The following is an 8,606-nucleotide window of genomic DNA, read 5'->3' as shown; positions in this document are numbered from 1 at the left end:
GATGGCGGCAACTCAGCGCGCCATGCTCGATATGCACGATTCTATGCAGCTGTTACAGCTGCAGGCACGTGACCCCTCCGATAATCACTCATTGATGACGCGTGAGCAGTTTCTGCAAAACGCTAGCTGGCCTGTGGACAGGCCTGTGTTTGGAGAGGGGGCGGGTGCTGGTGCTTCTTCTGGTGCTGCTGACGATGATGATGATGATGAGGCTACCGGTTCTGAAGCCGGTAGTGATGAGGGTTCTGAGTCCTTGGAGGGCTAAGTTATTTTATTTTTCATATTATGTTTTATTTCTATTGTATTTTCAGATTTGTGTATTTTGATTTTGGCTATGTACTTTTGGGGTGTTTTGTCCCCCATGAACAAATTTAAATTTTGAAGTAATGTTATTATTTATGTTTTAAATTTCTTCTGTTTTAATAAATTTTTGGTTGGTTGAGTGTCAAACCTTCTAGATTGGTTGCTCCTCAAAGAAGTATCCAATGAAGGTGCATCCGAGCTTGGATGGCAATGATAAAAATAAACAAGTGAACAATGTTAAGGTACATGGTTACCTCCGGCTAGAATTTTAGAATGCACTAAGAACTTTACTCTTTTTTGTAATTGAGTATTGTCTTTTTGCAACATAATTGAATGAATGTTTCATCTAGGACTTAAAACCACAAATTGTGAGGAAACCTCCATTTTACACTTAAATGCTGGATTCTAATAAGCTTTGTTGATTCATTTGATTCATGCTTTGTCTTTTATTATTGTGAATATGTGGAAGCAATTAGAAATGATCAAGGCACTTGTTTTCTATCGAGCACAACCAGCTCCAAATACAACTTACCTGTGAGCAGAGAGAGTATTCGTTAACCCCTTTGAGCTTAAACAGTTGAATCTCAGCTTGAAATAAAGCGAGATTTCAAAAATCTTTTTCTTGAAACCCGAAAATTTTTGATAATTGTTCTTTTGCCATAAAAAAGTCAAGAGCATTCACTTAGGGTGAGTAAGAAATAAGTTGGGGAGAACGAAAATGAGAATCGGTAAGTGCCACAACTCTTGAAAAACAAAGCAAGCATATATAAAAAAAAAGAAAAAGATATATATATATATATATATATATATATATATATATATATATATATATATATATATATATATATATATATATATATATATATATATATATATATATATATATATATATATATATATATATATATATATATATATATATATATATATATATATATATATAACATAGAAAAGAGAAACATCTGTTTTGTAAATATGATGTGAAAGAAAAGAAAAAAATAGAGAAAATAAAAATGAATGCTTGCTTGGAAGAAAAATAGTGAAAAACAAAAAAAATTGAGTTATGAAATAAGAGTTGTGAAGGTTTCAAATGAGAAATAAATGGAACGAAGTTGAGATGTGTGAATAATGTACAGTGAATGTCTCTTTTGCATCGGCAATTTCGTTTTCAATGGCCTTAGAAATGACCCTTGTTTGTTAACCTAACCAAGCTTCAACCGAAAAGCCCTTAGTGATCTTCGTGCTTCCACATTACCATTTATAATTGTTAGACATTGTATGAATTGAATTGATTTCTTCCTTGTTTGTTAGAGAGTGAGATTATTCCCGCGGTTGCCAACGCGTAATTTCTTCAATCCTTATTCGAAGAGGAGAGATAAGGTGATTCATTCAAGATAATATTGTTGTAGATAGATACATATTTCGCATTGCTACTAAGTTTTAGTTCTTGTGTATTATTTTATTCTAACCGTTGGAAATTTGTATCTGCTGATTCACTTGTGTTTGAGCCGTTTTATCCGATTTCGGAGAAACCTTTTTCTTAATGAAAATCCTCTTGTCCTTCAAGAGGCATACTTTGCTTGAGGACAAGCAAGAATCTAGTTGGGGAGAGTTGTTAGATACCCAAAAGTGCTTATTTGAGCTATCAAATATGGGCATCTTTCACTCCGTTTCCTTACTAAAGTGTTCGAAACAACCTTTGTTTTTGATGAATTGCAATACAATGATAAACAATCTTGGTACCTTTGATTTGTGTGTTATTGTGCAGGAATTAGGCATGAAATAATAGAAAATGAAGCCACAAGAAAGTTGGCAAAGGGACCAAAGAAAGGATGCATTCATCAGCTTGCTCGCTAGGCGAGGGCTGTGGCGAAGGGCTCGCTAGGCGAGCGCCCAGCGAGAACCCAGCGAAAAGCTCCAGTATTTTACAGTGGCAAACATCAACAAACTCGCTAGGCGAGCTGCCAGCGAAGTGTGTAGCGAACACATCCAGACTTGGTGAAAAGCGCAGCCAGCACTCACTCGCTAGGCGGGCCACTAGCGAGCTCCCAGCGAGCATTCCAGTAGCAAAACCTCTCAAGCTCGCTGGAGCGAAGGTTGAAGCGTGGGCTTCGCCTAGCGAAGGTTTTGTTCGCCTAGCGAACATGCCAGTCTGGCAAAGGTTATTTCTCTGGGCGTAGGTGCCTCAGGTGCCTCATTTAGGGGCTCGCTAGGAGAGCCATTCTGCTCGTCTAGCGAGCATGACAGCTCAGTAGTAGCTCTATAAGTAGCAAGGGCTACTTTTTGGAGCCATACTTTTACAGCTCCATACTTTTGTACTTTTAAGATATTTTCCAGCATTGCTCTAGGGATCTTTTGTGACCTAGAAATCATTTCTCTTCATCTCTTAACAATCTTTCACAAAAAGAAGGTGGATTCCCATCCAATCTCGATTATTCGACTCGGATGTTGATCAACCTTCTTCCGAAACTTGTTGACCAAGCTACCATGAAAATGAGTAGCTAAGTCCTTCATTTTGTCAAGGTTAGATGTAGATGATCATTAGCTTTGTGTGTAAATGGGATGATCTTCATTTGTAAACTCTTTAATGGTGAATATATGGTGAAAACTTTGTTCTTATTCAAAACTCTTTGTGTTGGTTTATGATCGAGAGATGTTTACCAACTCTTAACCTAGGTTTTCATCCAATCTTGTTTGTTAGCTAGAGTAGTAATGAATGATTTTGTTCACCATAAGGTTGAACCAAAAAGTTGTCATTTTGATAGATTGTGTTAGAGATAAACAATGGACCAAAATGGGAAAACTCACAATGTATGTTAGAGATAAACACATTGGGAGGACTTTGTGAAATAGTTTATCATCTAAAGGAGTTTATAAGTTTTGTTGATCGAACATATAAATGCAAAGTGATCTTCGAACCCTAACTTTGGCAATATTTCTCAAATATTAAAACCAAAACTTTTAACGCATTTTATTACACTTTTATGCAAGATACCGTGACAAACACCAAAACCCTATTGTTACCTTAAGCTAAGAATTGAAACAACTGTCGAAAGGCGGTGATATCTCACAATCCCTGTGGAGACGATAACAAAAACCCGACACTTAAAATTACATTCAACAGGAAGGCACAAGGTTCTTTATCTTAATCTGAGGTAATTGTTACTGAAAATATGGGGAGAAGTCATAGAAAGGAACCACAGGGTGGTAGAGAGAATAACATAAGCAAATTCAAGCCGCGATACAAGAATCTGGAGTGTCATTATTGTCATAAACCATGGCATGTGCGAAAGTTTTGCTATTAGTGGAAAAGAGATAAAAAAAGGAAAGAAGGGTAAGTCTAAACAAAGAGACCATTAAAATCATGATGATGATCGTATTACTATTGCTACTAGTGATAATCTTATTATTATCCATGATCATGAGTTTGTTAATCTTGTATCAAACAAGAGCATGTTGATAGTTAACAGTGGTGCTACATTGCATGTTACACCAAGGAAGGATTTCTTCATATCTTATACTTTTTGTGATTTTGGAGTGTTGGACATGGGTAATGATGGTGTATCTAAGGTAATTGGTGTTGGTGATGTTTGCTTGCAAACCAACATGGGAATGAAATTGTTGCTTATGGGTGTCAAACATGCTCTAAATGTCTATTTTAATTTGATCTCTATGCATATGCTTGATGGTTGTGATTATGACAATCACTTTGGTTATGGAAAGTGGAAACTCAACAAAGGTAACTTGGTTGTGGCTAGAGGGAAAAAGCTTTCTAAACTTTATTCGACAAAAGCTTTGGTTGCTAGGGGCAGTGTGAGTGCTATCGGCATGGAAGTATCTTTGTGGCACGGAAGACTTAGTCATATTAGTGAAAAGGGGCTGAATATTTTGTTTAAAAAGGATGTTCTTCCAGGATTAAAGAATGCAGACTTAGAGAAGTATTCTCATTGCATGGCTGGTATACAAACTAAAGTATCTTTCAAGAGATATCCTTCCTCAACGAAGTCAAAGTTGCTTCAATTGATACATTCTGATGTTTGTAGTCCATTAAAGGTAAAATCATTTAGTGATGTACTTTATTTTGTTACCTTTATTGATGACTGCTACAGGAAACTGTGGGTTTATGCCTTGAAGACAAAAGACAAAGTGTTGGAAAAGTTCAAAGTATTCCATGCTTTAGTTTAGAGGAAGACATGCGAGAAGCTGAAATGTGTTCATTCAGACAATGGTGGAGAGTATTATGGACCGTTTGATTCCTATTACAAGTTGTGTGGTATTGCACATGAAAAGACTCCTCCTAAAACTCCTCAATTGAATGATTTAGCTCAGAGGATGAATCGAACACTAATTGAGAGAGAAAGGTGTATGCTCTCTAAAGCTAAGTTGCCTAATCATTATTAGGGCGAGGCACTTTACATGGAAGTGCATGTTTTTAATCTCACTCATACTGTTGCTTTGAACAATGAAGTTCTAGACAAAATTTGGTTTGGAAAGAATGTCAAGTATGATCATTTGAGAGTCTTTGGTTGTAAGACTTTTGTGCATATCCCAAAGGATGAAAGGTCCAAGTTGGATGCAAAGTCAAAACATTGTATCTTCATCGGCTATGGGCAAGATGAGTTTGGTTACAAGTTGTATGATCTTATAGGTAATAAGCTTATCCAAAGTCACGATGTGGTGTTCATGGAAGACCAAACTATTGAAGACATTGATAAGGTAAAGAAGGTTACACCTAAGAAAGATATCAGTTTGTCTAATGTTGATCAAGTTTGGTTACCTAGTCATAATATAGATGTTATTGGTGGTGATGATCAGAATGGTGAGCCATATGATTATGTTGATGATCAACAACTTGGAGATGTGGTAAATACTCCAACTAATAATGGTGAAGTGTAAAGAGAGATATGTCATAGGATGAAAATCTTATTGAAGCTCCAGAATCATCTTAAGTTTAACTTAGGAGGTCTAATAGGCAGAGACAACCTTGTACAGGGTATAATTCTGATGAGTATGTGACCTTGACTGATGAGGGTAAACCAAAGTGTTTTCAAGAGGCCATGAAAAGTGGTGAAAATCAAAAGTGGTTGGATACACTGCATGATGAGATGAAATCATTTTATGATAATCACACTTATGATTTAGTGAAGTTGCCTAAAGGCAAAAGAGCTTTGGTAAACATGTGGACTTATAGAGTTAAACATGACAACAACTCTAAGGTTCCATGAGACAAAGCCATACTAGTGGTGAATGGTTTCTACCAAATAAAGGGTGTTGATTTTAATTATATTTTCTCACATATTATAAAGATGTCATCAATTAGAACCGTGTTGAGTTTGACAGCTACTCTTGATTTAGTGGTTGAGCGAATGCATGTGAAAACGACTTTCCTTCATGGTGATTTAGAGGAAGAGATCTACATGAAACAACCCGATGGTTTTCAAGTTAAAGGAAAAGAAGATCAAGTGTGTCGATTGAGAAATAGTTTATATGGGTTGAAGCAAGCTCCAAGGCAGTGGTACAAGAAGATTGAGTCTGTTATGTGTGATCAAGGATACTAGAAGACTACTTCATGTCATTGCATCTTTGTTAGAAAATTTTCTAACAATGACTTTATTATCCTACTGTTATATGTTGATGATATTCTTATTGTAGAGAAAAACATTTCTAACATTAACAGGTCAAATAAGCAATTTGGAGAGTCATTTTCCATGAAAGACATGGGAGCAACTACATAGATTCTTGTCATTTGAATCATGCATGATAGAAAATAGAAGAAACTTTAGATGTCACAAGAATATTATATCGAAAGAGTGCTGCAAAGATTCAAAATGGAAAGTTATAAGACAATAAGCACTCCTCTTGCTACTCATTTCAAGTTGAGTTGTAATCAAAGTCCTCCAAGTGAAGATGAAGCGTTTGATTTGAAATGTGTTCCTTATGCGTCTGTTGTGGGTAGTTTGATGTATGCAATGGTGTGTACAAGACCATATATAGCACATGTTGTTGGTAAAGTCAGTAGATTTTTGTCAAATCCAAATATAGAGCATTGGAATGCTGTAAAATGGATTTTAAAGTATCTTCGTGGTACTACTTCTGTGAGGCTTTATTTTGGAGGAAATAAGCCTACTCTAGTGGGGTACTCTGACTATAATATGGTTGGAGACATTGATTCCAGAATGTCCATTTTAGGTTACATGATTAAATTTGCAGGGGGAGATGTGACTTGGTAGTCCAGATTGCAAAAGTGTCTAGCATTGTCTACTACATATGATGAGTTGATTTCCATTACCAAAGCTTGCAAAGAGTTTCTATGGTTGAATAAATTTTTGCAGGAGTTTAGTTTTGTTCAAGAAAAATATGTGTTATTTGTTGATAGTCAAAGTGCTATTCATCTTGGTAAGAATCCAACTTTTTATAATAGGTCAAAACACATTGATGTGAAATACCATTCGATAAGTGATGTTTTGGATGCTAAATTGTTGGAATTAGCTAAAATTCATACAAATGATAATGGTTATAATATGACAACCAAGACATTAACAAGAGGGAAATTTTAAGCTTGTTGTGATATCGTCGGTTTGACCGTTCAGAATTTCAAAGCAATGTTTGAGGTGAAAGATATCTGCTTCGTTCTGAAGGTGTAAATTTGGGAATTTTTTTTCAGTTTTTTTATTCTTATTTGTAAGCTAGTTTCCTTTGTGATTTGTGGTTGTTAGCATTAGCTTGTGAATCACTTTAAGACTCTCTTGTATTCTTAATTGATTATAGTTGAGTTATTTCTTTGGTTTGGACGACTCATGGTTTTTACTCTCATATTGAAGGATTTTCCACGTTAAAAATATCAGCGTTCTTTTATGTCTTTATTTATTTGATTTGCCATCTTATTATATGTGTTGTTGATCCTCAAGGTTCTTACAAGCGTATGAAATTTTATATTCAGTCAAATTAGTCTGTTATTGTGTCTTAATTTTCCATCACTTTTCTAAATTTTTTAATTTCATTGATGTAGTTTTTATCTTCTCTATTTCCAACCGTTTTGTTTCATTATGTATTGTATAATGTGAGAGACATATTTTAATTTCTTCACTTTAAATTCAACAAAGTACTTTTGCTATTATTTTAACAACCCTTCATTTTTTTATCTAGTAATTAGATTTTGGTCAAATCGTTGGCTCAAAAATTTATTTTTCCTCATTAATTTTTGTTATCCCAACAAACTATAAGAGTCTTTTTGAATGAGTTAATTTTTTAGTTTTTAAAATTTATTTTAGCTATCTATTTAAAAAATTGTTTGCTAATTTTAATTTTTATCATTATTTTAGAAATAAAAAATAAAAAAAACGTTTGATACACATATTTGCATTAAAAAATAAAACGACATATACATTTTTATTATATTTTAAAAATATACAGTATTGCGAATTTGTCATTAGTAAAATTTGTATAATTTTTTCTCTTTTCAAATTTTAAAAGTAGAAACCAAATCATCTTGATTTTTTGTTTTTGATTTTGAAACTTATAAATAGAAGATAATTTACAAAAACAATTTTGTAAAATTGAATAACTAAATAAATTTTATTATTTTTAAATTTTTAAAAGTATGCATCGTTTTATAAAATTAAATAAAACAAGCTTTAAATATCTGCTTTTTTAATTGAAAGGATTAAGATTTAAAAAAAATATATATAAAAGAGAATTAAAACTACATTTAAGTCAAAAATATATAATAATAGGTTAGGAAGAAAATGATACTTTTATATTTTTTCTATAAAATAAAATTTCATCATATTAAACTTCTATTATCACCCACACAATGACAATGAAAAAAAAGAACAATTGAGAAAGAAAGAAAAGAACGTTGGAGAAGAAGAATATTTTCTACAGAGTTTTTCCTCTGGCCATAACCTGTGGAAAACTTCTTTATTCACTTTGCAACTGCAAAATTTTGTGAATACAATGTTATGAGTTCTTTCTTCTCTTCATACAGGAATAAACGTTACTCCATCTATTTATAGATTTAGGTTAGCTTGCTCACTAAGCCAAGCCTAAAATTATAAAAGCCCAAAAATAGATAACACTACTAAAATAGGCATAAGTCGAAATCCTGTGTGAAGCAATATGCTTCGACACTTCGATCCACTAGGTAATTCGACACTTCCTTGCTTCTGTCGAGCAACCTGCTTCGACATAAGGAATTACAATTCAAAACACCACCCAATTCATTGTGTCTAAGCTATCTACATTCATCATAGCTCTTAGTCTTCTGAACACTTCGACCTGCATCCCTTCGTCATGATGTCTGC

The sequence above is a fragment of the Lathyrus oleraceus genome, chromosome 3, assembly GCF_024323335.1.
Source record: "Lathyrus oleraceus cultivar Zhongwan6 chromosome 3, CAAS_Psat_ZW6_1.0, whole genome shotgun sequence".
Lineage (NCBI taxonomy): Eukaryota > Viridiplantae > Streptophyta > Magnoliopsida > Fabales > Fabaceae > Lathyrus > Lathyrus oleraceus.
Note: the sequence above shows the minus strand (reverse complement) of the source record.